General features: G+C 42.2%; 1 long non-coding RNA gene across 1 annotated transcript; it reads right to left on the bottom strand.

Moving 5' to 3' along the window:
- On the bottom strand, positions 1-27,692 carry LOC139185127 (uncharacterized). The gene is made up of 3 exons (XR_011568671.1): positions 27,556-27,692; positions 7,120-7,294; positions 1-363 (listed from the first exon to the last, which is right to left on the bottom strand). It is a non-coding gene; the product is annotated as an uncharacterized lncRNA (long non-coding RNA).
- Positions 27,693-27,802: the final 110 nt, after the last annotated feature.

Genomic DNA, 27,802 nt, shown 5'->3' with positions numbered 1-27,802 from the left:
TAATGTTTTCTCTATATTTTAAATTATTTTTAATGTTCTCTACAATAAATATATAAACCCTACTAATAGAATAAAATTTTATTCAAAAAATCATGTAGAAACTAATTTTCCGTAGTGATTGACTTATCTTCTCCGTTTCACTACAGAACAAAGGTCCTTTAGTTTACGTAATAAATAACATTCATAAAATTCTGTTGATTAGCAAATATGCCTTGTAGAATTGTTTCTGTGTAATTTGTTGGTATTAGTCCTTACTTTCTCCATGTATACGACAGAAAACACCGAGCACCAGGTCCATAAAGATCCTTTAAAAGACATTAATGACTTTCTTCAAACAAGCAGCCAGCAAATCTGCATTGGCATCTGTACAGTTTGAAAAAATAAACGTGTTAACCAGTCAGTCATGGCCGACTCTTTGCAACACCAGGGACGTTAGCCCATCAGGCTCCTCTATCCATGGGATTTCCCAGGCAAGCATACTGGAGTGGGTTGCCATTTCCTTCTCCAGGGGATCTTCCCTACTCAGGGACTGAACATGGATCTCTTGCACTGCAGGGACATTCTTTACCATCTGAGCCACCAGGGAAGCCCAGTTTGAAAACATAAAAGGAACCACCAATAAAAATCTATTTCTCCTAAAAGGTTGAAGAAGGCCGGTGACCAAGACATTAGGGCAAAATTTCTAGAGCAGCTAAGCACTGCTTCTTAACACATAATCACATTCAACTAAAATTGCTTTTCAGAATTTTAAGAGATTTACAAAACTGATCAAAAACATTCACACATGTGAAAATGACTGTCTAGAGAACTTGCGTTATAGTTACAGGACTTAAGGAAATGGTAACTCTATATCTTGCAACTGGTTATTGAATGCATGGGTTTCCTAGTAAGCATCCTAATGCTTTCAAAACTGTGAATTCTGTTTTTCTTAATTCTGATGGTTTGATGGTCATCAGATTTTGTTCCTTTCTAGTGTGATGGTAGTTACACAAACTTGCTGTTTTCCATTCCACTACTGGGTTTAAGGTTACAGGGTGAAAACAGTCACAATAAGCCCGTCTTAAGCCTGGCCCACTTGAGATGCAGGTTTCCAGATGGGTCCTGGGGTGGAAAGGGGTCACCTTGGAAACCAGTGGCATTGAGAAGTTCAAAACAAAGAGGTTAGAAGTAAACCTGACTCATTGGCAGTTCATCAATGGTCTTTACTCTGGAAAATGCTCTTTAGAGTAACTGAAATAAATATTTCAAAACTGAGTGGAGCAAGGAAGCTATTGCTCAAGAATTGTGATTTTATGGATCATTTTTTTTGTTTCTTCTCCAACTCTAATTTAGTCTATATAATGATGACCTCATCAGAGTTGCCATAGAAGTAACTAATTTAAATGGGACATGTTGAAGTGACTCTAATTTTTTTGTGTGTTGTTCAGTTGCTAAGTCATGTCTAACTCTTTGCGACCCCCATGGCCTGCAGCACACCAGGCTTCCCTGTCTTTCACTATCTCCCAGAATTTGTTCAAACTCGTGTCTGAGTCAGTGATGCTATCTAATCATCACATCCTCTGCTGCCCCCTTCTCCTCCAGCCCTCAATCTTTCCCATCTTCAGGGTCATTTCCAATGAGTCAGCCCTTCGCACCTGGTGGCCAAAGTATTGGAGCTTCAGCATCAGTCCTTCAAATGATTTCAAGCATCAAGTCCTTCAGGGTTGGTTTCCTTATAGAAGAAAGTATAATATACATGAGGGATCCCTCTCACCTCAGGAAGAAGATGAGTTTAGGGAAAACAAAACTTGGAAAGGCTGACTTTTTTGGCTTTGGGAAGACACATTTGGGATCTTCCAAAATTAACTTGAAATGAACCCATGTTGTATTCTAGCTTGTGATGTAGTAGTTCACCCACATGTTCACTTAAAGTCAATCCTCTGTTAGACACAAATTCTGCTGTGATTTGGGGGGAATCTTCTTGCTAGAAGCACAAGTTAGTGTCTAACACAATCTGCAATCAGTCTGGCTTCAGATCCTAGCTCCATTACTTACTAGTTGGGTGACCCGAGAAAGTCAATTCATCTCTCTGTGCTTTTGTTTTCCATGACTGTAAAGAGGAAATAATAAGAGTAGCTGCTGCTGCTGCTGCTGCTGCTAAGTCGATTCAGTCATGTCTGACTCGTAGCGACCCCATGGACTGCAGCCCACCAGGCTCCTCCATCCATGGGATTTTCCAGGCAAGAGTACTGGAGTGGGGTGCCATTGCCTTCTCCAAATAAGAGTAGCTACCTCATACAATTGGTGTTAGGATTGACAGAATTAGTACACATAAAGCAGAGAGAAGGGTGCTAAGGGTATACCACATAAAAACTTCTCTCTGTGTTGTTGTTAAAATTAGCTCTTTCTTTCTAAAGTGTGTGAAACAATAAGAGTAACCACTGTTAATATTGTGACTTAACGGGATGAATTCTTTACCAACTGCACTATCAGTTGGTAGCACAACTGATAGGGAGCTTATTTAACTTTTATGCAGAGTACATCATGAGGAACTCTGGGCTGGATGAAGCACAAGCTGGAATCAAGATTGCCAGGAGAAATATCAACAACCTCAGATATGTGGATGACACCACCCTTATGGCAGAAAGTGAAGAGGAACTAAAGAGCCTCTTGATGAAAGTGAAAGAGAGTGAAAAAGTTGGCTTAAAATTCAACATTCAGAAAACTAAGATCATGGCATCTGGTCCAATCACTTCATGGCAAATAGATGGGGAAACAGTGGAAACAGTGGCTGACTATTTTTCTGGGCTCCAAAATCACTGCAGATAGTGATTGCAGCCATGAAATTAAAAGACACTTACTCCTTGGAAGGAAAGTTATGACCAACCTAGATAGCATATTAAAAAGCAGAGACATTACTTTGCCAACAAACTTCTGTCTAGTCAAGGCTATGGTTTTTTCAGTGGTCATGTATGGATGTGAGAGTTGAGCTATAAAGAAAGCTGAGCACCAAAGAATGGATGCTTTGGATCTGTGGTTTTGGCAGACTCTTGAGAGTCCCTTGGACTGCCAGGAGATCCAACCAGTCCATCTTAAAGGAAATCAGTCCTGAATATTCATTGGAAGGACTGATGCTGAAGCTGAAAGTCCAATACTTTGGCCACTTGATGCGAAGAACTGACTCATTTGAAAAGACCTTGATGCTGGGAAAGATTGAGGGCAGGAGGAGAAGGGGACAACAGAGGATGAGGTGGTTGGATGGCATCACTGACTCATTGGACATGGGTTTGGGTGAACTCCAGGAGTTGGTGATGGACAGGGAACCCTGGCGTGCTGTGGTTCATGGGGTTGCAAAGAGTCAGACACAACTGAGCGACTGAACTGAACACCACTGCAGATGGTGACTGCAGCCATGAAATTAAAAGATGCTTACTGCTTGGAAGGAAAGTTATGACCAAGCTAGACAGCATATTAAAAAGCAGAGACATTACTTTACCAACAAAGGTCCGTCTAGTCAAAGCTATGGTTTTTCCAGTAGTCATGTATGGATGTGAGAGTTGGACTATAAAGAAAGCTGATCACCAAAGAATTGATGCTTTTGAACTGTGGTGTTGGAGAAGAGTCTTGAGAGTCCCTTGGACAGCAAGGGGGTCCAATCAGTCCATCCTAAAGGTAATCAGTCCTGAATATTCATTGGAAGGACTGATGTTGAAGTGAAACTACAATACTTTGGCCACCTGATGCGATGCACAGACTCACTTGAAAAGACCCTGATGCTGGGAAAGATTGAAGGCAATAGGAGAAGGGGACAACAGAGGATGAGGTGGTTGGATGGCATCACTGACTCGATGGACATGAGTTTGAGAAAGCTCCAGGAGTTGGTGATAGACAGGGAAGCCTGGCATGCTGCAGTCTGTGGGGTCACCAAGAGTCAGACACAACTGAGCAAGTGAACTGAACTGAAAGGAATGAATGGGCTTCCCTTTCACTGTAGATGAATGACTTTGTCATTGGTAAATTGGTGGCTTGGTGGTAAAGGATCCATCTGCCTATCCAGGAGATGCAGGGTTGGTCCCTGGGTCAGAAAAACCCCCTGGAAAAGAAAATGGCAACCCACTCCAGTATTCTTGCCTGGGAAATCCCATGGACAGAGAAGCCTAGCAGGCTACAGTCCATGGAGTCAAAAAAGAATCAGACCAGACTTAGCAACTAAACAACAACAACAAAGGAATGAATATTCTTCCTGAAGTTTCTAATTTATTATCAAGTTGAAAATTGAGTGTTAGAGAGAATGTAACCCCATGTTTCAAAAGTGTGAAGGTATTTGTTTCTCTACAGGTATCTTTTTCCTTTACGTGGTTCATTTTAAATGTGACAGATGTGACTTTTTAACTTTTTTAAAATTGTAATATTTCTTTCTGTTTATTCATGTACTCGACTGTGCCAGGTCTTAGTTGTGGCATGTGGGATCTAGTTCCCAGATAAGGGCTGGAACCCAGGCCCCCTGCACTGGGAGCAGGGAGTGGCTAAGACTCCACTGGACCAAGGAAGTCCCAATGTGACCTTTTTAAAGGGGCAATTGATGAATTCTTTACAGAGGAGAAAGGCTGGAAGCATATCAGTTGTGGTTTTTTTTTTTTTTCCCCTAAGACAATAAAACAATGACTCTAAATGAGATTTTAATGTAAACCTTCTATAGCAATGACAGCACTTCCTATCATATTGTCTCATCTTCCGGTTCACTCCAGTGTCCTGTGTACCAATTTTTCCTGCAGCTGTTTATTGGGTGTTGACGCTGGAAAATCACCTACTCCTGGGAACCATTTGGTCTGCATTAAAATATTTCTCTTCCCCAGGTGAGATGGTCTTATTTTTCTTTTGTTTGCTTTCGTTCACTTTTCCTTTTGTATTTTCATTTCCTTCAGGAGTTTTAGTGCGATTGTTTTTTCCTCTTTCATTCCCTTTAACAATTGGTCCTTCCTACTTGTGGGCTGCACTTACTGAATTGCGATGCTCTGCACTGCTTTGAAAGACCTGCTTTTATTTTTCCTGTTCAGGTCATTTGTGCAAATCCTTAAACTTAGAGAGTTAGTACTAATGACTGGTCAACTCTATTAATGCAGTCTCCCCTCTGTGAAAGTTTACTTTTCTGGTTCAAGGTCTTTTATTGCAACGCTTGTTAAGAGCCTTTATTGCTTGAAGAAGGTGCCTTTTGGAACCAAAAGATTTCCTGTTTATGCACAGGGCAGGGCCCAACTGAACTCATGACAGTGCAGGCAGCTCCTGAGATTTGCCAAAGAGCTTTGAGTGGGATTCAAGAGGAACCATGACAGGGACTTAAAAGCTAGTGTCTGCAGAACTGCCACGTCTCTGCTGGAGAGTGTGAGAAAGCGCCCAGCTAGAGTGGGGGACAGACTTAGTGCTGCCAGTAGAGAAGGCTGCCCCAGCCTCAGGGTTCCAGCAGGGGCTGCTTTTGAGTCTGAAGGGGTCTTGGTTCTAGAAGAGGAAAAGTTACCCTCTTCAAAGTCTCCAGGCTGTGTAGATTAAAAGCCAAGGACTGAGTTCCCATAATTATGACTACAAAACAGACTTCCTTGGGCTTCCCTGGTGGCTCAGATGGTAAAGAATCTGCCTGCAGTACAGGAGACCCAGTTTTGATCCCTGGGTCGGGAAGATTCCCTGGAGGAGGGAAGGCATGGCAACCCACTCCAGTATTCTTGCTTGGAAAATTCATGGACAGAGGAGCTTGGCGGGCTATGGGTCATGGGGTCACAGAGTTGGATGTGACTGAGTGGCTAACATACCAGACAGATTATTGTTTTGAGTTCCTTTTCACACAAATAGTATTTATAGAAAATTCAGACTTTCGCAAATCCCTTCAATGTCCACTAGGGTCTGGAGGGGTCCTAACCTGCTTCTGCTTAAGTGTGACACTTGTCACAGATCAGAGCAGGCCTGCAGGGACTCAAAGTTTTCTGTCCCCTGCTGAATTTTTAAACCCTATACTGTATTAAATGTTCCCTCTCTAAAGCTATCTCTGTGGAATAACTGCTCACAATGCCAGCAAACTCTTGTCTCCAAGCAGAGGATCCCTTCCCAGATTGGGGGGTGGGGTCCTAGAGGCTCAATTAACCACTGGAAGCTGCCTGATGAGGCAGAATCTCAGCAGGGAGGCCTGGAGAGGAGCCAGGACAAACCCAGCAGGCCTGGCCCCAGAGTGTCAAATTTCTGGGTCAGGAAGAACCAGATGAGGCAGTCACCCACATAGCCAGAGCAGCAAAACCAAGGAAAGAGTGTCCATTCTTCATTATGTGGGAAGGAAGAAAGTCATGGGTTCATGACCAGCTCCCTGAGGGGGTCTCACCCAAGTCTTCAGATGCACATGACCCTGGCATGCCCACCCTCCTCCAGATTCTCCTAGAATGGCCCTGAATAAAGGTGGCATGGTCTTGCTTTTTGGTTTCCTGGCTCCACACCAGCCAGTCCCTTCCAATCAGTGCAGTCATATTCCTGGTGGTAGGTGAGATATGGTGCTGTTCCAGTCTAGTCCTCCTAGGTTTGACACATGGGGTTAGTATATTATTATTATTGTTATTATTGTTAAAGCCCACCACCAGTATTTTTACTGTCAACTGAAAAAATAAAGAAAAAAGAAAGTCACTCAGTCGTGTCCGACTCTTTGCGACCCCATGGACTGTAGCCTACCAGGCTCTTCCGTCCATGGGATTTTCCAGGCAAGAATACTGGAGTGGGTTGCCATTTCCTTCTCCAGAGGATCTTCCTAAAAAAATACATGCAACCTAAAAGTTGAGAGTCATGTTTTTATCAGTGGAAATATTTAGGACTTCAAGCGCCAGAGGCAGCATCTCCAGTAACCCTGAAAGAACTGCTCCAGGAAGGTGAGGTGGGGACCTGGGTTATATAGAAGTTTTGCACAAAGGGAAGGTAGTCTGAATGTCAAAAGATTATATATATTAAATTAGAGAAAACCAGATATCTCAAGTTAAGGAGTTTAGCATTTTTCCATGTGTGGGAGGGTACGGGAGCCTGAGCTCACTGAAGTCATTCCTTTGACACGCACCTCAGCTATATGGGGCCAGTATCTTGTGTTTTCCCGTCCTTCGTTTCCTCAGGACTCACCATAGGGAGTGGCTGCAGTTGGACGGCTGTTACTTGGCAGGTGTTCTTTCCTTCCTGAGTTTCTTCAGAGCTCACCAGCTCACGGTGGAGGGCTTGCAGCCACTGATGGCAGTGACATCCTTGCTTATTGATATGGCAGGAAATATTCCTGTTCTCACTTCTAACCAGACTCCAACTATGCAATGACAGAGAAGAGCAAAAGACTCCATAAAATTATCATGTCTTCCTCTTGTTAAAAGCCATTTTCACCCTCATATATTGACCTCACAATATTGCTTATCTCTTACCACAATATTTCTGCATAATGAATAACCACAAATCTTGGTGACACATAAGGGTAACCAGTGTTTTGCTTGACCGTCTGGGGTGGTCAGTCAGGCAGCTCTGTGTGGGTGCCTCACACCTCTAAGAGTTGGCTAGCTTTGGCTGGGTGACTGAGGTGACTCAGTCCAGCAGGCTGGCCCATGCATGTTCTCATGCTTGGAGGAGGAGCACAAGGGAAGGAGTGAAATCATGCAAGCCACTCTAACTTCTGTCTATGAGGCATTGCTATCATCCTACCTGCAAAATCAGTCCCCCACTCAAGCCCAGATTCAAGGAGCAGGGAAACACATTGCCTTTTTAGGGAGAGGGGCCACAAAGTAATGTGGCAAAGGGTGCTGGATGTGGGGAGGGTTTCAAATCCCACCACCATCCTGGTCTCAACTGATCTCAACTGAGATTCACTCCGTAGAGAAGAAAAACTCCCACAATAGCAACCCAACATGGTGATGAGTTACAGTCCACAAAGTCAAATCCTTGATGCCATGAATGATCTGGAAAAAGACCACTTTGTTAGAGTGCTTCCCTGGTGGCTCAGAAGGTAAAGCATTTGCCTGCAATGCAGGAGACCGGGTTCGATTCCTGGGTCAGGAAGATCCCCTGGAGAAGGGAATGGCAATCCACTCCAGCACTCTTGCCTGGAAAATCCCATGGACGGAGGAGCCTGATAGGCTACAGTCCATGGGGTCGCAAAGAGTCGGACACGACTGAGCGACCTCACTAATAAGAAATAGTTACCATAAAGTTGATTTTTTTCCCCTTGTTTGTTTTGGATTTTCAGATGAGGGTTGGGAGATAATTCTCCATGGATCTGTCTCATTTCTTCATGTCTTGTGAGCAGGGCCACTAACTGCCATTTATTCCTAGTTGTATTTCCAAGTATGTGTCTATAGCACAGAGCCTTGGAAGACAGAGTAGCTCCTGTGGAGCAGAGGGGCAGAGGGCAGATGTTTTCCTCTAGAGCAAAAGCCAGGCAGATCTCTTTATTGCCTATTATAAAATATTCAAGCTCCCCTAGCCCAGGATCTTTCAGTTATCACACAAACCACAGTATTCACAGCATTGTCCTGTTTCCCTCAGCATTGCCCCTGTGGGATTTGGGGGTGGGGTCTAGAAGTACCAACGTGGATGTGAAGCTCATGCTGCTTGAAGTGCTATGACCCAATAAAATTCTTTGTCTCTGACTCAGGATTCTTCTGCCAGCATCTAGGAAACAAGCTACTTTGTTAGTTTGTAACTAGGACAACACTCAGACACCTCATGATCCTTAACAAGTCAAGTAGCATCCTAATGGGAGAAGGCAATGGTACCCCACTCCAGTACTCTTGCCTGGAAAATCCCATGGACGGAAGAGCCTGGTGGGCTACAGTCCATTGGGTCGATAAGAGTCGGACATGACTGAGCAACTTCACTTTTCACTTTCATGCATTGGAGAAGGAAATGGCAACTCACTTCAGTGTTCTTGCCTGGAGAATCCTAGGGACGGGGGAGCCTGGTGGGCTGCCGTCTATGGGGTTGCACAAAGTCGGACACGAGTGAAGCGACTTAGCAGCAGCAGCATCCTAACAAGCTGTTCATGTATCTTGCTCCCAGGAACACCATGATCTACCAATCACAGCTATTGAGCCCTCCCTATTGGCCAGAGCACCCTGATTGCTGCCGTGGTCTTGATGCCCACTATGGCAATTCTGCCTCCTTTGCTCAGATGGTTATCTGCCACCATCTCATCTGTCATTTCAGGATTCTGTCATTTGCATTGACATGAGGGAGCTCATTTCTATGACGGCATCTGCTACTATCGAGCCTGGTCCCTCCCAAGGACACCCCCCACCAAACTTCTCTAGGATGTCAGTGCTTCCCTCATCTGTACCCTTTATTGCTTAGTGAAGGGAACATTCCCTCAGCCTTCCTGAGGAATAGAATACACTGGTGGTTCCTGTGGTCTTGCTCAATAAATATATTCTAACATTCCCACAAATCTGAACTTTCTGACCTCTTCATCAGCACAATGCCAAGGAAATTCAAACATTTCCGCCTCATTTCCTGTGGCCACTTTTGGATCCAAACTTCAAGGAGCTATCCCAGCCCTATATTAGGATCAGTCCTGGATATCCTTTTCCAGGTCATGGGACAGGGCTCCTATATCCATAAATTCTCCCCTCCAGCCTCATATTCTGCTCTTCCTACCAATTCTACCTCCTCTCTCCACCCCCATCTGATCCCTTTAAGATCCACCCCTCATGTGATCCTCGGCTCCTCAGTTCAGTTCAGTCACTCAGTCGTGTCCGACTCTTTGCGACCCCATGAATCACAGCACGCCAGGCCTCCCTGTCCATCACCAACTCCTGGAGCTCACTCAAACTCATGTCCATCGAGTCGGTGATGCCATCCAGCCATCTCATCCTCTGCCGTCCCCTTCTGCTCCTGCCCCCAACCCCTCCCAGCATCAGAGTCTTTTCCAATGAGTCAGCTCTTGGCGTGAAGTGGCCAAAGTATTAATAACTCGTCCTGCAATGTCTTTGGTGTGTAAGATTTTTACTCTTGGAGAAGGAACTGTGTGTCTCAACTCAAAGTATGCTGGAACTTAATGTTTGTTATTGTTTAGAGACAATGAAAGGAGGAGGGTCAGTCTTGAGGCACACAGATACCACGTGCATGTCCGTGCTCCTCTGCAGCGGGCGGGGCTTCAGAGGAGTGTAGTTCTCAGACCCCTGCTTCTCAGGCCCATCCATCCAAATCTCCCCACACCAAATCTCAGGGTCTTACCTTTGTTTTCTCCCTCACATGACACAAGAGATTTATTAAAGCTGTGAATTAATTTCCTTTGCAGGTCTGTTCCTCTTATAACTATTCTGGGGCCAGTTTTGAGCACATTCTACCAGCAACTTCTGGGACCTTCTGGCTTCCATATCTTACTTCTAGTTGATAGTTGGCTAATCTGAATCACTTGGTGTTTTGTTTTTTTGAGGCTCCAGGAAGTTAAAATCAGGCCAGAGCCCTAATCTTTCCATTTCCATTACCCTCAATCCAGTCAAATGTTATAACTGCCATAGAACCCAGTGTTTGACCTTTTACTTAGACCTATACAAGTAAGTCTTAGTGACTGTGACCAAGCGTGAGGGGTTATCCCTGACACACTCCAAAAGGCCATCTAGAGAGCCTGCTTTTCAGGACCACTGCTCCCAACTCTCTTAGCCGTAGCTCCCTTAAAAGCAGAGTCTAAGCCAGTGTGTCAGCTGGCTTTCTTGGGAGTGATCCCAAGGAGTAGGAGTGAGGAACCAGGGGAATAAAACTAGGAAGGAGAGAAAGCCAATAAAAGAATATGATGTATAACAGTGTTCACCTCACCCCATTCCTGTTAAACAGTGTGTAACATTCAATTGTTATGTCTTTAATATTTTGAGAAGAATATCCTTTTGGGTAATTTTGAATATTTTCAGTGACGTTTCAATTTTTTGTCTTATTTAAAATTGCTATTCTGTTTGGGATTTTTTTTCTTTCTATTTTTTGTTCACTTATTTTTAAGATCCAGAGTTGGTTTTTAAAAAACAGCTTCAACCATTTTCATAGTCACACTTACACATTACTAGTAGGATGAACACTGATACAACATTCCTAGAGAGCTTTTTGCAGTGTGTATTAGGAATTTAAAATGTTTCCATCTATTGAAATCTCTCTAAGACAAGCTGGACTTGGGATCCTGGAACAGGGTAGGTTTCAGCGAGCCTGGTTTAGGGCTCTGGGTAATGTAGGATTGACTTTTCATGGTTGTGTGTGCTCAGTCGCTTTTCATGGCCAATTTCCCCTAATTTTGTTGTTGATTTTGTTGTTGTTAGTGATGTTTCAGGGCATTAGAAGTTTTAAGCTTTTATCTGTTCAAACCTGTTGATTTTAGAAAGTCATTCTCCACCAGAAGTTAGAAAATTTCAACCATTTTTTCTTCTAGTTTTTTTTTTTCCCCAAAGTTTTGATATTGTAAAACCATATAACTCCTGCACACGTATAGAACTAGTTACTTAAAACCTGCAATAATACCACGTGCTAGAGAGGTGGTAGAGAGACTGGACCTCTCATGGGCTACTGGTGGGAATGTAAAATGGTATGGGGCCTCTAGAAAACAGGTTGTTAGTTTCTTATATAACTAAACATACAACCTGGCAATTGCATTCTTGGGCTTTATTCCAGAGAAATACAAAATTATGTTTACACAAAAACCTATATGCAACTTGATTCATAGCAGTGAAATACTGAAAGCAGCCCAAGTATCATTCAATTTCTGAGTAGGTGAACAAACTGAGGTATATCCATACAACAGAATAAATATTTTCAGCCATAAAAAGGAATAAACTATTGATGCCTGCAACCAGATGGTCCTCAAAGGCATCATTCTCAGGGGAAGGGACAATCCCAGGAGGTTGCCTGTGTAATCCTAACATTTTTGAGATGACAAAACTCTAAGACAGGGAATAGGTTAGTGCTTCTCAGGAGACAGGGATGGTGGGAGGCAGGGAGTAAAGGGTGTTGAGGAGCCTGGACGAGTAGAATGGTTGGGGATGAGTGAGAACATAAAGAGTTAACATGAAGGAGTTGTTTTGTGATGGTAGAGCAATTCTGTGCCTTGTTTATGGCGGTGCTTACATAATTCTATTCATGGGATAACAATGCATAGAAACACACATGCAAAGGCACGTTAAAAAGAATGGTGGAAACTAAGGATAGCCCATAGTCTGGTTTAACAGTAGCTTTTCATTATCAGTTTCCTGGTCTTATACTACAGCTATGAATGATGTCATAGGGAGAATCATTGGGAGAAGCTGGGTGAAAAGCTTCTACTCAGGGCTCTACTAATCTTCCAGCCTCCCATGAGTCTATAGTATTTTTCAGAATAAAAGTTTGAAAAAGTAACAGTTAATCTGAAACTTATTTTATACATGGTATGAGGTGAGAATCTGAATTGATTTATATCCACATGTTTACCCAAGATCCCACTAGTCTATCTTGACAAATACTTCCCTGCCGCAGTAATTCATGGAACCTCTTACAATTTTCACTAAACTCTTAAAAATACTGAAACCTCTTGCTAAGTTACCAAATCTCTGAATCTGTGTGTTCCTCATCCAAAGTCATGCTGATTTAACTGATATGATTGTGTTTCAATAGCTGATTACACTCTTGATTCTTTCTCTCTCTAAGATGGTTTCTGAATACTTCCTATGATCCAGATATAGGACTAAGATCTTCACTTGGATTATAGTACTTAATCCTCCTGAACTCATATGAAGTAGGTTTTATGAAGTTTTTTGAGAGGTTCATGGAAATTTGGCCCTTACTCAGAATCACAAGCTAGTAAGTGGCAGAGCTAGGATTTAAGCCCAGGCCTGTAGGATTCCAAAGACTATTCTTTTAACTATTGTTACATACTGTTTCTTCTTTTAAAAAAAATTATTTCACTTGTTTATTCTTCTAGTTCAACTAACAAAATCATACAGTCATGTTCTGAATAGAAACAGGTAGTTTGGTTGTATATTCTCAAAAGTCTTAATTTTGAGAAGAGTTGACTATCAACGTTTACTCTTCCAGTGCATGGTCATGACATTCAAATCTTACATCATTCAAAACAGCTTGATTTCAAAATTAAATATTTTTGAATAGGTAATCCATGTTCATGCTACAAATGTCAAAGGTGAAAAAGAGCATACAGTGAAAGCTAAGTCTTCATTCCCACCCCAACCCACGGTTACCAATCTCTTATTTGCTGTTCTACAAATAAATTATGGAATTATAAGTGTACATGTGAATATAGTTTATACATACACACAGAATACTTTGCACCTTGATTTTTTTTTTTTTTCATTTAAAAATCTTAGACACTCTTCCCAACTAATATGTCAGGAGTTCCCTTATTCCTTCATTGCCTACATTGTTTTCCATTGAGTACAATAAAATTTATTTCACCTGCCCCTCATTGATAGACATTAAGGCTTTCAGTTTTTTTCCTATTATAAATAATGCTATAAAGAACATCCTTGAACATACTTTATTTCACATATGTGCAAGAATGGCTGTATATTAAGGCCCTAAGAGTGAAATTTCTGGTTCAGTTATATGCAATTTGAATAGTGCTTTCCAATGAACTTTTAGAAACTTGAACAAATCTACATTACCACCAAGAAGAGAGTGCCTGCTTTTCCAGAGCCCTTATCAAATTTTTTATCTTTGCCAATCTAAGTGAAAATAGTATTTTATTAAAGTTTTAGTTTGCCTTTCTCATAATACAAATAAGAGTGAGCCTGAGCTGCCAGTCATTACTGATTTGTAAGAGCTTTTATATATTAGAGGATATTACCTTTTGCTTGTAATTTTAATTGCATTTTCCCCTGTATTTTGTATTTTTTTTTTTTAATTTTTAAACTTTGCTTATGCAGAGGATTCACCATGCAGAAATTTTCAAGTAGTCAAAACTGCCGATCTTGTTTTTTATGGTTTCAAAGACTTGTGTCATATTTAAGCCTTCTGTACTCCTATATTATAAAATTAAAAGTCATCTATATTTCTTCTAGTAATTGTATGGTTCTTTTAAGCCTTTCGTTTATCTAGAGTTTATTTTGTCTTTGTTTGGGTGACTACCCAGTTATTTCAACATCTTTTTTAAAGTGAGCCTGTTTTCTTTCCTGATTTGAAATGCCAACTTAGTCCCTTACACTAAATTTCTGTTTGTACTTGAGTCCATTTGTGGACTTTCAAGACTGTGTTATTAAACATTCTGACTATTCATATGTCAGTACCACACAGTTCTGCTTATTATATTTTGATAACATGTTTTATTATCAGATAAAGCTTATGTCTTCACCACTTTGCTTTTTCAAAATAATGAGCTTATTCATTGTTAATTTTACTGTGATGCTAGACCAGGCCTCAGGGCTCCAGCCAGCTTATATATTCTTTCCAGGCCCAGTCCCGAGTCAGGGTCTCTATGCACATTTTCGTGCACATTTAGAAGACTATTTAGCAATACTGTGAGCCCCCTTTACCCATCCCCCTCTGGCAGGGGCTTCCCTAAAGGCCTCTACCAAGTCCTTGAGGGATTCACCTCCCAGGATCAAACACAGCACTTGAAGTACTTCTCTGGTTGAAGTTCTCAGAATGAGTTCTGAGGTTTGATGTTTTTCTCCAACTAATGTCAAATAGCAGGCCTGTAATTTTCCCAAATTTAAGAGCATTTTCCCCTGGCTTCCTGGCTGGCTCAGACTTGCAAAAATATTCTCGATTTCAACCTCACTTCCCCTCACATTGTGCAAGACAGTGTGTGGCAAAGACTTAGAATATAAAATGTTTCTGACATTTTCACTCTGTGACTTGCCAATTTTTCATTTGATTCTTTTTCCTTTTTATAAAGACAAATTAGAAAGCAATTGCTCCATAACCTTTGGCTTTGTTATTTCTTTCTCCTTGGTGCTACCCAGTTCTATTTCCTTGTCTATCCCTCTTCTCTATTGATTTTGGATGGTTTGGTGTTTGCCTTTGGGCTTTGCAAAGAGAGTCATTGATTTTGAGTAGATCTACAAACATTGGGAGCTTTTGGTGACACAGCCAATCTTAGTGTTGCTACTAAAGGCACTAGACATTGCCTTGCAAGTGAGTTTTTTGTCTTAGTGCATGATTATGGAAATAAAGACTGCTGACAGTTTTTGGCAAACACCTTGAGAGTTACCATCTGTCCATTCATGACAACAAGAACCAGGAGGACCCTGTTGAATATCCTACTGAACCACTGATGGCAAATGTGTCTTCAGTTTCATCTCTAAGAAAAATGGGATATACTGTAATGGAGAGAGAATTTTGGATGGGGAAGCAGGAGAATCTCATCTCAATGCACTCTAGCTATTTGAAATTCCTCACCAGACTCTGGAGAAAAAGGCTAATGAATAACTCACAAGTAGGAGATTGTATCATACAGACCCTTCTAGATGGTTCCTAAATGATAAGGGGTAAGGATAATCTAAATCATGAAGACTACCTTTCTTTTAAGGCTTCTCAGGTGGCTCAGTGGTGAAGAATCCACCTGCCAATGCAGGTTTGATCACTGGGTCAGGAAGATCCCCTGGAGAAAGGAATGGCAACCCACTCCAGTATTCTTGTCTGGGAAATTGCATGGACAGAGGAGCCTGGCGGGCTATAGCCCATGGGATCACAAAGGAGTTGGATACAACTTAGCGACTAAACAACAACAACACTTTTCTTTTACTTTTCTTCATCACAAATCATCCCCCAGATTTTTACCTGGTCTCTTGCATACAGCACATGAGAAATTAACAGCCAAAAGGCAAGCAGTGGAAAAGAGTGAAGGAAAAAATTTAAGTCATCCTCAGACTGGAGGACTAGATACTAAACAGTTGCAAGTTGCCTCTAAATATACAGCAAGGATGATGGTGTGGGATGAACTCAGCCAGCTCCCAGTGCCATAGATGGTGCTATGAGGGTGACCAGAAGGAAGCCTTGGCCCAGGAGCTGATGTGCTTGATGCTGTCATACGTGGATCCTGCCTGGCTGACCTGCCCAGCCAAGTGTTCTGTCCCCATCAGGGGCTCTGCCTCTGGAGAGGTAAAGAGCTGTGTGCTTCATATAACGTGCTTAGGGATTCGTGGGTTACAATATGGTGATGCTCCAAGGTAAAGGGAGTATTTCAAAATAAGAAATGCACCTTCCCTGTGATTCAGTAACTCCTGGCTGAAAGCCTGTGAGGACATTAATTTGAAAACACAGATTTTTTTCATTAATTTGAAAAAGTGCATTTTGCAGTTGCTTGGGCTGCTGTGCAAAATTTGTCCCCCTGAAATCAGCAGTAAATGCTATGGTTCTCATGAAAGGGGTCATTTTAATGGCAACTAAAGAAAGAGCTCACAGATGTGGTGACGGTGAAGCAACGGGTGGCTGCATAGTTGGAGCTGGGGTGATGGCTCACTGGTTTGTGAACGGATTCACCTGCCAGTCAAGCAGGACTGTGTCCAGGACAAACCTTTGAAGGGACAATGAAGAAATGGCTCATGAACACTCACCAGTTTCTTCCCAGGCTGAGTCATCCTTGGTTCTTTCGTGCCTCGGATCTTCCTGGATATTCAGGGAAGCAGGGGTCCTGTGTCTATCTAGAATTCAGAAGTCTTTCTGAGGTCATCTTAGTCCTGATTTTCATGTGATGGGTCATCCTCGCATTGGTGAGCCACTGTATGTTGGGTCAGCTTTCTAGCCACACCTGTCCCTTCCTTGACCAGCCCAGACCTGACTCCTCACATCCCACCCCTTACAGTAGTATGTGCACTGGGGGTGGGCCGGGTGGGAGCCGAACAGGCATCCTTTCTCCCCTGGTTGAGTGCATCTGCAGGCAGCCAAGGAGAGAGCCTGCTTACACCACACCTCGGTTTTCCTTACCCAGCTCTCCTCCATCTTGATGAAATGACTCACTCACATTTACTCCTGGTGGAGTATCTGGAATCTCATAACCTCCTAGCCTTCATTCCAGCTTGTTATCTTCCACAATGTTGCCTCACCCAATATTTGGAATAGAAAAACACACGCAATGTGACAGCTTGGATATGAACTCAGTTCAGGGGAAAAAAAACAGTCATCTTTAATCTGATAAAAGATACCTAACAGAATCCTACTGGGAATGGGGCAGGACATAATGGAATATTACCCAGCAATGAAAATAAATGAATTACAGCTATGCAAAAAAAATAGGTAAGTCATAGAAACAATGTTGAGTAAATAAAATATAATTCCCAGAACCTACATGTATAATAATATAGCAAATTTATAAAAATAAAATCTAGCTAAAATGAGCTAGATAGATATTTTACTAGTTGTTGTTATTCAGTTGCTAAATCATGTCTGACCCTTTGCAACCCCATGAACTGCAGCATGCCAGTCTTCCCTGTCCTTCACTATCTCCCAGAATTTGCTCAAATTCATGTTTGAGTCAGTGATGCCATCCAAGCATCTCAGCCTTCTCCTCCTGCCTTCAGTCTTTCCCAGCATCAGGGTCTTTTCCAATGAGTTGGCTCTTCACATCAGGTGGCCAAAGTATTGGAGATTCAGCATCAGTCAGGGTTGATTTCCTTTAAGACTGACTGGTTTGATCTCCTTGAAGTCCAAAGGACTCTCAAGAGTCTTCTCCAGCACCACAGTTCAAAAGTATCGGTTCTTTGGCACTCAGCCTAGTACATATGTATAAAACGTTATGTATGTGTATTCATTTCCTCTGGCTGTTGTAACAAATTACCACAAACTCGATGGTTTACAATAACAGATTATCATTTTCTCACAGTCCTGGAGGCCAGAAGTCTGAAATCAGTCTCTCTGGTCTAAAATCAGGGTGTCAGCAGGGCTCTGCTTCCTCTGATGGCCCTAGGGAAGATATGGTTCCTTGCTTACCCAGCTTCTTATGGCTGCCAGTATCCCTTAGCCACATCACTCCAATGTCTCTCTCCAAGGTCACACTGCTTTCTCCTCTCCTACAGTCAAAGCTCTCTCTCACCTTCATTCTATCAGGACACTTGTGATTGTATCCAGGGCCAACCTGGATAATCCCAGCTGATCTCCCCATCTCAAGATCCTTAATTTAACCATGTTGGGAAAGTCTTTACCATATAAGATAACAATCACAGATTAGGATATCTTGGGGGTTCATTATTTAGCCTACCACTATTATATATATCAGAGAAGGCAATGGCACCCCACTCCAGTACTCTTGCCTGGAAAATCCCATGGATGGAAGAGCCTGGTAGGCTGAAGTCCATGGGGTCGCTAGAAGTCGGACACGACTGAGCAATTTCACTTTCACTTTTCACTTTCATGCATTGGAGAAGGAAATGGCAACCCACTCCAGTGTTCTTGCCTGGAGAATCCCAGGGACGGGGGAGCCTGGTGGACTGCCATCTCTGGGGTCGCACAGAGTCAGACATGACTGAAGCAACTTAGCAGCAGCAGCATTATATATATAATATATAATAATATTATATATTACATATGTGTGTATAGTTTCTTCCTAGAATGATAAATATTAATACTAAATTCAGAAAAGTGGTGCTGGGACAGGATTGTCCAGTCTGGTAAGAGCTGATTCTGTCCGTCTCTGCCTAGCTCCACACTCAGTTACTTCAGCTTGGCATCTTGCAATCAGTCATGTGGAAGTATTTACATCCCAGAAATGAATAAGCACTGAAGATTAGAGCTTTCCCCCCAGAGAACTGGTATATACTGTCGGGATACAATTACTCTTTTGGTGGGGAAGGCAAAGGAGTGGAATTGGATACGGTAATGCTCTAGTTTTTAAATTGGGTAGTGTGCGAACAGATGTTTGCCCTGTTGTCATGTTTTGAACATGTATCTGTGTGTGTGTGTGTGTACACACACCTATGTAGAATATTGAATTTATAAATAAATTCAGGAGGAAAAAATGGAAGGTAGTAAGAAGCTTCTGATCTTTCAAAAAAGAAAGAAACCTATACAATTACTGGCAAGGAGGTGAAGATATTGGATTTTAGTGATTCCCATTACTAGTGGGAGTATAAAATAGTACAGCCACTCTGGAAAATAGTATGGCAATTTCATGGAAAACTAAATACTCTCTTAACATACAACCCAGCAATTGTGGTCCTGGAAATTTATCCCAGAGAAATGAAAATTTGTGTCCACATAAATTCTGGACACAATGATCATAGTAGCTTCATTGGAAATAGCTAAAATGGCCATTTCATACTCCAAAAAATTGGTAACAATCAAAATGCCCTTCAATAGGTTACTGGTTAAATGTACTATTGTGTTTAATTATTGATAAATACAAAGACTTGGGTGGACCTCAGAGCTATTGTGATGAGTGAAAAAAAATCCAGTCATAAAATGTCACATATGTGGCAGCCTGGATGGAAGGGTTGCTTGGGGGAGAATGGATGCACGGGTACGTATGGCTGAGTCCCTGTGCTGTCTGCCTGAAACTCTCACCACACTGTTCATCAGCTATACCCCAATACAAAATAAAACGTGTTTTTTAAAACATCACATATTGTAAGAATCTATTTTATTCTCACAATGACAAAATTGTAGAGAACATATAGTGGTTGCAAGAGGTTAGGAATGGTGGGGAGAGAGAGGTAGTGAGACTGTAACAGAGTAGGAGGAAGAGAAGAGGTGGGTAGCCAGAGGGAGGTCTTTGTAGTAGTGGGATATTCAGTATCTTGATTGTTTTGATGGCCTCATAAATCCATGTATATGTTACAATGGAATGCAACTGTATATATATATACACATATATGAGTGTGTGTGTGTGCTAAGTCGCTTCAGTCGTGTCTGACTCTTTATGACCCCATCAACTGTAGCCCACCAGGCTCCTCTGTCCCTGGGATTCCCCAGGCAAGAATATTGGAAGGCGTTGCCATGCCCTCCTCCAGGGGATATATATCTATACACACACACATATACACATGCATTGTATTAATGTAATTTTCATGATTCTGCTACCATAATTACCTAAGATGTAGCCATTGAGAGAAACCAGATGACATAGAACCTCTTTTATTCTATCTTTGCAACTTCCTGTGAACCTATAATTAAATTCATAAAAACTTACTAAAGGTAAAAGAAATTTAAATATTTTCAAAAGAAAAAAGTGAAAAGTCGCCATTAATTTTATGCCTTCCCCCGAAAACTCAGCTCAAAACCTAACTTCTTTGCTGTGTGCGTGCTAAGTCACTTTGGTCATGTCCGACTCTTTGTGACCCTGTGGACTGTAGCCCACCAGGCTCCTCCATCCATGGGATACTCCAGGCAAGAATACTGGAGTGGCTTGCCATTTCCTTCTCCAGGGGATCTTCCTGACCCCAGCAATTGAACATACATCTCTTGTGACTCCTGCATTGCAGGCAATTCTTTACCACTGAGCCACTGGGGTTTTCCCCAAATCACCCTTCAGACTAGGGTGAGTTCCAAATCAGAGCATCCACACCACGTCACCACTGAACACCCCTCCTCCCTACATGATCTCTTTCTTCTGAGAGCCATCATTTAAGATGCCTTTCATATGTTTCTCCATGTCTCTGCTATTTTTATATAACCTCTCTCTGGCTCCCTTCATCATGCCTTATCTTGAGCAAGCACCACCGCCCCCCACCCCAATCACCCTAGGACAATCTCTTCATCAGTGTGGGCAACAAACACAAAGGTTCTTCCTTATCCTGACCTGCAGGAAGTTTCTTCCTGCAACCTGCTTTTAAATCTCTGTCCCAGCCTGCCTCAATACCCTTTATCACACTGACCACTGGGGAGCAGGTTGAAAGTATTTTCTGACAAAAGTAGCTCACTGAGGTGTATTTCCTCCACTTTTATTATTACATTCTCATTTTCCCTATCCAGCAGGTCAATAATTATTTTTTTCTCTTTTCTTGCAATAAATAAAAATTCCAGCCAGGATCAATAGCATCCCTGAATAGGCCAGAAAATTTCAACTTTGATAAACCAGGAGGTAATTAATGGAGGAAGGACTTTCTGATCACGGGCTCTCAGCTTATAAAGAATCAGACTCTTGGAGAAGGAGAGCTTGCAACCGTCACACATCATGGGGGTGAGTCCTGGGACCAGGGAAACTTCAGCCTGCAATATTCCTCCCGCCATTCTTCCCTCAGTCATTTCTGCAGATTCCTGCTGGGAACAACAGCTATTGATGCGGTTTCAACGTCCTGCCTCCAAATTTTTTTCTTTTTGTAAATTCATTTTTTGGTCTACATGCACAAAATTAAATTGTATCACAAGATTTCTAAAGGAAAACAACACTCCTCCTCTTTCCACTCCAGTCCCATTTCCCAGAGGTGACAATTTTGAATTTTTTCAGTGGTTTTTCCTGATATTTGTCATACATACACTGCTCTCATAGGCATATCAGTTTTAGACATACCCACAATATCTGTTGACTTTTTAACCAATGGGGATTGAACTTTTCTTTCACTACCATCCCTCCTTCCCCTCCCCCAATACATTATACATTTTTTTAATGTAATTGACATTTAGTTTGTAAATTTTTTTAAATTGGAGCATAATTGCTTTACAATGTATTAGTTTCTGCTGTGCAACAAAGTGAATAAGCTATATGTGTGTGTGTGTGTGTATATATATCTCTCCCCTCCCTCTTGTGGGGAGCCTCCCGCTTCTCACATCCCACCCTTCTAAGTCATCACAGAGCACCCAGCTGAGCTCCCTCTGCTATATGGCAGCTTCCCACTAGCTATCTTTGTTATACATGGTAGTATATATATGTCAAATGCTGCTCTCTCAACTCATCCCACCCTCTTCTTCCCCCACTGTGTCCACGTTCATTTCCTATGTCTGTGTCTCTGTTCCTTCCCTGAAAATAGGTTCATCAGTATCATCTTTCTAGATGCCATATGTAGGCATTAATATATTTCTTTTTCTCTTTCTGACTTACTTTACTCTGTATGACAGACTCTAGTTCCACCCATACCACTACAGATGACCCAGTTTTGTTCCTTTTTATGGATGAGTAGTATTTCATTGTATACATATACCATATCTCCTTTATCCATTCATCTGTTGATGGAGACATTTAGTTTTTATATTTTTACGTTCTCAGCCAAGCTATGTAGTATAAGGTAATTATATTTCTTATCTTTTATAATTTTTGCCTTATCTGTAGTTATTTGCCTTCCCTTTTTCTTAGTCTTGTAAATACTTCTCTGAATCTTTCTAAACTCTCCCACAAAACTGTCATAAATCCCTCTTAAAACAATTTTTCTCATGGTAAAGACGGGTTGTTCTAATCAGATTTTTTTTTTTTAATCTGAAGATTAGCTTTTGGGAGTCTGAAGGGTTTCTCCCCTGATGTGGGCTGGCTGCTTTCTAGGCCTGCTGAACAACCATTATTCTCGGACTGCCCTGCACTGCTCTTATATTAGGTCCTGGACCAGCTGGATTCTTTGAGGAGGAGACACTAAGACTGAGTTAAGTGATTTATTGAGGATTAATACCTGCACAAGGAGAGGCAAGAGTAGGCTGGACAGGAGAGCGGCCACATGGTGTTGCGGACCCAGCAACAAGCCCACCAGCCCCTCGAGGAGCTGCAGTGCAGTCCCCCTTGAGAGGCCCCGTGGCAGCAGAAAGGACGAGGTCCTGTTACCATCTTGCTCAGTCAGTGACCAGGGGCCACCTCAAGATGAACGTAACCTTGGCTCAAAGCTGAAGCATAACCCAAAGGCTACCAGAGAGAGGCTGTCAGCTAACCACCCTCCTTTCAGCTGAGCAGTAAGTCATTTCCTGAAGAGAGTCTGAGCAGCACATTTCCAGGTCTGCACTGACCCTGTTTTCTGAATCCCACATCTTCCTCTTTCTTATTTCACTCCCTCACTCATTTTGTTGGAGAACACTCTTGTACTTCCTCAGAACACTCAGAATGTAAAGGTTTTGAAAATTAGAATGTTTAAAATGTCATTGTCCTACACTTGGACTTGATAATTTGGTTAGGTACAGAATTCCACACCCCTTTGCCTGATAATTCTGAAGTAAATGTAAGCTGATAACTGTTCTACTGACGTCTAGATTCTGAAGTTGTTGATAAATCTGATGCCCTTGTGTTTCCCACTCCTTGTATTCTTACTTTTTTTTTTTTTTTTTACCAACTTTTTTTCTCTCTCTGGAAATTTTAGAATTTTTATTCCCAGTGTAATTCCCACTGCAATTTAAAATGATGTGACTTGGTGAACCTTTTTTATTCATTAGGTTGAGCACATAATGGGCATGTTGAATCTGGAGAATAATGCCATTATACACTGATAAGTTTTTTAAAACTATCTATTAAATAATTTTCTTTGCTTATTTTTTTCTCTTCTCTCTTCCTTGAGCATGTTAGTTAGAGGTAGAGCTTTCTGGATTTATCCTTTTTTTAAATCTTTTCTCTCTTACTACCTATCTTTTGTCTTTTTTCATCAACTCTCTAAAAGCGATTTTATCTTCCAATTTGTCCATTGAATTTTTAATTACAGCTGTCATGGCTTTTATTTTCAAAGGTCTTTTAAAAAAAAAAAATCCTCTGACTATTCCTTTATAACATCCAGTTCCTGTTTCATAGACACAACATCTCCCATTTCTCTGAGGATGTTAGGAGTTTTGTTTCTTTTTAAAATTCTTGGTACTATCTCAATTTCCTCTAAGTTCCTTTCTTTCTTTTTCCCCCCTTCGTATATTTTGTTCTCTTTCAGGTTGGAGGTTTTCCGCACGTATCTGATGATCGTTAGTTATCTGATCAGGTTTAAGAGTGAGATACTGCAGAGCTCATTGAAAGGTACAAAGGCGAGGTTTGTTACACGTGAGGTTCCACTCTGGGGAGATCAGGCGGCAGGCTGGCTGTGGCAGGCAGAATCTTCTAGCTGTGGCATGTGGGAGCTGGTTCCCTGACTACGAATGGAACCCAGGCCCTATGAATTGGGAGCTTGGAGTCTTAGCCACTGGGCTACCAGGGAAGTCCCTGAACACTGATTTTTCTTCAGCCTCTGCTTTCAATAATACATCTCCTTCCCATCCTCCCCTAAGATCTAAGATGTGCTGATATCCCAGAATGGGTAACTTCTTATGTTTACATTTTCCAGAGAATAAATATCTAGCTTCTAAACTAGAGGGTGGCGGTAAGAGGTAGCTGCCTACTGGGTTGGGGAGGGAAAGGATGGGGCTATAAATGCTCTTTACACAGCTGTCAGCTACTCCTCTGTTTTCATTTCCATTCTTAACTGACACCTTCCGTGATACGGAACACTCCAGTTCCGGAGACTTTCCAGGGCTCTGTGGTGTGAACGGGCCTGCTCCTCGCTGTGTCTCTCTCTGCCAGCACCTTCTTACATTTCAGCTTTCTCAGTCCTGCTGTATCAGTCACTTCTATGTCCACTTCTTCCAAAATTCTTACACCTTTAAGTGGCTGTCATCTTCTTTAATTTGGAATATATATGTGTATTTGCCAAATATATCTTTACTAGTGCTTTTTCAGACAGAAGAGAGAAAAATGTGTGTATTTAATGTACCATGCTTAATTGAACACTCCTGACATGAGTTTCCAGTGGGTTTACAGGAAGACCACAGTAATTTCCCTTTAACTTTATTCCAATTCTCGCAGACGTTTGTGCATCCTTATGACACATTTAGGAGAAACTGCAGTCCCAGTATCCCATGACCATCTGACCATGTTGTTTCCTTGATCGTCCGGATGTCACACAGTGTGCTTCAAGCAGTGTACGTGTCAGGCCCAACTCTGGTTCAGTTATTTCCCCTTCTCTTTTGGAATGTACTCTGCCATGACTTTGTTTGTGATTCATTTTTAAGCTTTGGTATTAAGGGTGGAATGGGTAGAATAGGACTGAACACTGTAATATCATAACTTCCCAGTAGAAATTCACATCAGAAGTCCCCCGATTTTTAAGCCCAAAGGCTGAGGGTTGGCTGCCTAGAGAGAGTAAATGTTTTCACAAAAGGAAAAGAATGATTGTTTACAAGCATTAAACTGTATTATCTACCACTTCTAAGAGGCATGAAATTGCTCAGGGTGAAAAGGACATGAAACACTGTCCAATCCAGCCACTCGTACAGGGTTTAGAACCCCTCACACCCCACCATCCCCGTCAGCCCGTAAAAGGAGGGTGGAGACTGGGCTTGAACTCTTCTGGTGATGAAAATTGACTCTTCCTTTAAACAAACCTTGCGCAGCTCTAACTGTTCTGACTTTTGCTATCTGCCCCTTATTGAGCACCAATTATGAGCCTCGTTCTCTGCCATGAGCTTTATGAATATCTCATTTAATCCTCACCATAGCCCTGGAAGTGTTATCATTCCCATTTTGCAATTCAGAAAACTCAGGTAGACTGTTGGCCTAAGATCCCGCAGCTAGTCAGTGGCAGGGCCAGCAGAACAGTAGGCTCTCTGGTTGTAACTCCTCATTTTCCCTACTGGTTCTTCCTTTTGTCAAGCCCCAAATGCCCACTCTCAATAGCTTTCACCCACTGGGGCTATTTCTGTCTCTTGGGAGTGTGGAGGGAAAAACCTAACCTCTCTTCCACATGAGCACTCTTCAGGTATTTCAAGGTATTTATCTGATGTCCTTTCCACTCTAGGCTAAACCTTTCTCTAAAATAAAAAAAGAAGAAGATGATGATGATTATAAGAAAGAGCAATATATGTTTTAAAGGTATTAAATGTATTTTACCCTTTAGTTTTTGAGTTCTTTGTCTATTTGTGATGCTGAAGGGCTACTGGTTCAGCCTCATAAGAAGGCATAAGTTGGATCTCTTCAGTGTGTAGTTGGAAAAGTTGCTACTTAGATAACAGTGATGACTCTTCCCCAAACTGATGGTTATGAAGGGCCATGATGGGCCTATAAATGCTGCATGCATATGTGCCTAGTTGTATCTGACTCTGCGACCCCCCTGGACTGTAGCCCACCAGGCTCCTCTGTCCATAGAGTTTCCCAGGCAAGAATACTGGAATGGGTGGCCATTTACTTCTCCAAGGGATCTTCCCGCCCCCTCCAGGGATCGAACCTGCATCTCTTATATCTCCCGCATTGGCAGCTGGATTCTTTGCCACAGTGCCACCTGGGAAGCCCCCCTATATTAGCTGGAAACATCTAATACATCAACCTCTGAAGTTGCACCAATCATAGCGGGATTCCCTCGGGAGGAGACCCAGATGAGTCTGGAGCAGTATTCACTGCTTACTAAAGGGGTTCTTAAATGGTTTTGTTGTGCACCCTAAAGTAACTTCAGATTATAAACTGACATTGGACCCATGCCCATATAAATTCCACCAGATAGCCTGATTCCTTGGTTGCAAGTAGGTTTGTTTTATGCTGCTGTTGCCCATATTTGCCTGATCATAAGTCCCTGGGGAGCTTATTTAAACTACAGCGTTCTGGACATCACCCCAGACCTCCTGAGTCAGAATCTGCAGGGGAAGGATCTGCAGTTTTAATAGGTCTTTCTAAGGGATCCTCATCATTACCAAGTTTGGAAAACGCTGTTCTGAGGAGCGCACTGCCTAAAATTCCATTCCTTGTCTAAAATTTGGAGAAGAAAAAGAATTGAAAGAAAATTATGAGGGTTAATTTTATGTGTCAAATTGGCTGAGCCACCATGCCCAGATATGTGGTCCAGCTTTTTTCTGGATGTTTCTTTGTGAGTATTTTGGGATGAGATTAACATTTGGATCAATTGACTTTGAGTAAAACAGAGTGCTCTCGGTAACATAGGTGGGCCTCACCCAATCAGCCAAAGGCCTCAATAGAACAAAAACTGATTTCCCTACCATGCATGCTAAGTCACTTCAGTCGTGTCTGACTCCTTGTGACCCTATGGACTGTAGCCCACCAGGCTCCTCTGTCCATGGGATTCTCTAGGCAAGAATACTGGAGTGGGTTGACATTTCCTTCTCCAGGGGGTCATCCTAACCCAGGGATCAAATCCACATCTCTTCTGTCTCCTGCATTGGCAGGTGAGTTCTTTGCTAGTGCCACCTGTGAAGCCTGGTCTCCCCAGAGCAAGAGTGAATTCTGCAGCGGATGGCCTTCGAACTTGAACCTCAGGAAGGCTCTTCCCTGAGAGGGGTGGTAGACTACTTGAGAAGAGAAGAAATGAAGACAGCTGTAGTATTCTTTGAAGGGGCAAGGGGGATTGAAAGGTAATTGTTGCTTAATGGGGGCTGCCCTGCTGTCTCAATGGTAAAGAATCTGCCTGCAGTGCAGGAGTTACAAGAGACACAAGTTTGATCCCTGGGTGGAGAAGATCCCCTGGGGAAGGAAATGGCAACCCACTCCAGTATTCTTGCCTGGGAAATCCCATGGACAGAAGAGCCTGGTGAGCTGCAGTATATGGGGTCGCAAGAGTCAAACATGACTTAGCGACTAAACCATCAAGTCGCTTTATGAGAGAACAAAAGAGCTGTAATAACCTTGCTGTGACAACAACCGGTAACAAATACTTTTGGAAAGCAGCAGGAGTAGAGACTGAGGCCTGTTTTTAATACTAGATTTGTTTTGACATCAAACTAACTGAGGTATTATTTACACACAATAAAACTCACCCCTTTAAAGTAGAACATTGGATGGATTTTGATGAATGTATAAACTCATGCAACCACCATAAGAATCAAGATGCAGGATATTTCCATTACTTCAAGAGTTCCCTTGAACTCCTCTTTAGCCAGTTCCCTCTGCCACCCCTGGCTCCTGGCAACAACTGATTTATTTTCTGTTGGTATGGTTTTGTTTCTAGAATTCCATGTAAATAGAATCATATGGAATGTGGTTTTCTGTGTCTGGCTTCTTTTA

This window comes from Bos indicus, chromosome 10 (genome assembly GCF_029378745.1).
Source record: "Bos indicus isolate NIAB-ARS_2022 breed Sahiwal x Tharparkar chromosome 10, NIAB-ARS_B.indTharparkar_mat_pri_1.0, whole genome shotgun sequence".
In the NCBI taxonomy this organism is placed as follows: Eukaryota; Metazoa; Chordata; class Mammalia; order Artiodactyla; family Bovidae; genus Bos; species Bos indicus.
The sequence above is the reverse complement of the archived record's forward strand: the minus strand, read 5'-3'. Positions and strand labels throughout refer to the sequence as shown.